Below are 3126 nucleotides of genomic sequence, written 5' to 3' on the forward strand. Positions count from 1 at the left end.
CCGTGCCTATTATGTGCCTGCTGCCAGCAGCATGCTCTGATGGTGATGCCCACATGAGCCACCTCAGGAAGGTGGCCCTCAAGGGTCACACTCTCTTCCAGGTAAGAGTGTGCAGCAAGCCACTGAGACTAGCCCGGGGCATGGTGCATCATGGTGCTTGGGGACAGCCCCGGGGTGGCTGCAGCCCTGAGCCACCTATCAGAAGGCCATGGCCGCAAAGGCCCCGGGAGGTAGCCTGCACCTCTGACCTCTGGCCAAGGGGATGAAGAATCCCTGCAGTGGCGAAGTTGCCATCGGGCCCTGCAGAACCAGACCTGCCCACCGAACGGCACCAGCATCCCTCCAAGCAAGAGTATCCAGGGTGCGGCTGCACTCGGGAACGGGGGCATGGGGAAGGCTGCACCGCGGAGGGCCGGGCAGTATGGCACAGGAAGGAGGCAGCCCCAGGCAAACCCACACCAGGGCACTCTCCTCTCCAGGCTGGAAAGGTGGGCGGCCACAGCCAGCTGTAAACATGGTGCTGTTCGGGGGAAACCCGGGGAGAGTCGGTCTCATTTTTAGGGAAGAACAGGCTTTTGTGTCTGTGGTCTCAGATCATGTGTTTACCAGGAGATTTTATGGGGGAAAAAAAGGGGTTATCCCTGTGGTGCAGCGGGTAGGTGCTGTGTAGAGGAAACCAGACCCCACATGGCCAATGTGGGTTCGAATCCCAGCCCTGTGTGCTTCACGCGGGCTCATACACATGCCCAGGACCCTGATGGGACGGAGACTGTGCACACCTAGACCCCACTGGGCAGCGGTCTGGGGGGGGTCTCCCTCTGTGTGTCTCTGTTTCTCTCTCTCATGCATACACACATGTTCTCCGTCATAAATCAAAATTTAGGGGCCAGTTAGGTGGCATAGTGGTTAAGGCAGCTGGATCCCACATGGCTGACGGCTGTTTGAGTTGTGGACTCGGTATCTTGAAAAGCAACCCCTACGCATATGTAGTGCCTAGGGTCCTGAAAGAGACTGGAGGAGCAAGGGCTGCGGCCTGGCCTTTCCCCTGGGAGGGCGACTTCTTACTTCCTCTTTCTGTTGCTCTCTGGCAAGTGCACGTGCCCTATAGCAAATTAAAAACAACCCCAAAAAAGTTAAATAATAAAATTTTAAAAGAAACAACAGAGGCTGGATCCGAACCTGCTGTCGGGAGCCTGTGCCAAGTGCAGGTCTCCTGGCCTTTCCGGAGGCTCCGGGCAGCCTTCCACCTGTAAAATCAGTGAGGGAGCCTACCTCCATGCACCCTGCACAGGGCTGGGCCAAGGATCTAGTGAATACTAGGGAGTCTTCTAGAAGGCCCGAGGCTCAGCGTGCCGCCCTTCGACACTGCAGGAGCAGGAGTGACTCAGTTACCTCCCGGAAGCAGAACCCAGCTTCCCGGGCACAAGACTGTACAGCGGTCTCAGGGGAGATGCCAGTTCCCAATTGCCTGCCTGACTCTGGCTAACTTTGATGGGAGGGCACATGGCTTATAAAACAGCTGCTAGAAGCTCACAGAGGCACGCCAGGCCTCAGCAGTAGGAGGGGCCCGGGGCCCTGCCCTGAGCCGCTTCCATTCCAGGCCCAGATGAGAAGATGAGTCACTGCCCACAGCACCACCTCGCAGGCACCTGCCCCGGTGTCAAAGGAGCGCCACTCTGGCTTGCCTGGAGCGCCCTAGCCGCCACTCAGGTGCACCTGCTGGTAGAAAGAACCTCAAGGGAGGGCTCATGGCCAGGGAGGCCCATCCAGCCAGTCCCCTAAATGTGTCCCACCTCTTTATGGCCCAGCAGCCCGTCCCACGTGTCTGAGTGTCCTTCAGAGACCTCTGGGCCTAGCAGCCAGCATGTGGCAGCGCTGGAATTCAAGCCTGGCCGGCCGCGGGGTCGTCCTGGGAGTCCTCCCAGCAGACCTGCCTGGGCTTTGGGTGACAAGCACTGACGCTCAGGGACGATGGCTCCCAGGTGCCCTGCCCCCTGGGGCTTATGTCCCCTCCAAAGGACACATGGAGGAACCTCTGCCAAGAGGGAGAACCCCAAGGGGTCCAGTCACCATTTAGGGGTCAGCCCTGCCCGTGAGCATCCAGCGCAGGCCCTGGCCCTTGTGAGGCTGCGCAGGCCCCAGTCAGGGAGGCCGGAGGGATGGTCGGGGAGAGGGGCCCCAGCCAAGTCATCCCAAAGCAAGGTGAAAGGCTTGGGGCCAGCCACTGGGTGCCCCTTCCATCCCCTCCCACAGGCCCTCAGGGGCCACTTCTCACAGGACTGGGGGCCCCCCCGTCCAGCCCCCAAGGGTAACAGGAGCCAACCCCCAAGATTGGGGCAGCAGTTAGTGCCCCGCCCACGCTGCTTGGTGACCTGGGAAACAAGGGTTGATGCTCCGGAGCTGGGAAGCCCGTGAGGCTCACCACACGCTGTGAGCTGCCCAACGGGCGTGCCGGAACATCAGGGGGCAGCTGGACATCAAGGGGACAGCGGACATCAAGGGGGCAGCGGACATCAAGGGGGCAGCGGACATCAAGGGGGCAGCCGTTATGACCACCCAGCGCTACCTTGGTATGGGCAGAGGAAGGGCGGAGGAAGGGCTGCGGGCCCCAGGGGCCTGGCGAGAGTGAGGCTGAGGAAGCGCCTCTGAGCCCTGAGGACGGGGCACCTGGACCCCACGGCCACTGCACAGACCTAGGACACAAGGCTGGCCTTGGGGACAAGTTGGAGGGGGCCCCTGCAGCCTGCAGGGGCTGTCCGGGAGGAGGAGGGCACGCCGGCCTGCAGGCTCCACAAGGGGGGCCCTACTTCTGCTTCTGGTTCCCCATCTGGCTGGTTTCAGGAGCCGGAAACCTCTCTACGCATCTTCCAGACCAGACGTGCAACTCTGCGACCTGAGTTATGAGCTAACTAGACTTTCCCTTGGGGCGTTTTCTGGAAGGATGCCCCCCTCCTTCTCTGTGAGAGGTAAACATCTCCCCAGAACCAGCCTGGGCCTTGGGGGCAGGTTCAGAAGGCCAGGCCAGGGTGGGCTTCTCAGGGGACCCAGAGACCCTCCCCTTCCTAGGGAGGCTGTGGCACCTCTCCAGGGTGGAGGGTCCGCCGAATCCAGGCCAGGGCCGCCCCT

This window comes from Tupaia chinensis, unplaced genomic scaffold (assembly GCF_000334495.1).
Source record: "Tupaia chinensis unplaced genomic scaffold, TupChi_1.0 Scaffold000066_1, whole genome shotgun sequence".
Classification (NCBI taxonomy): Eukaryota; Metazoa; Chordata; class Mammalia; order Scandentia; family Tupaiidae; genus Tupaia; species Tupaia belangeri.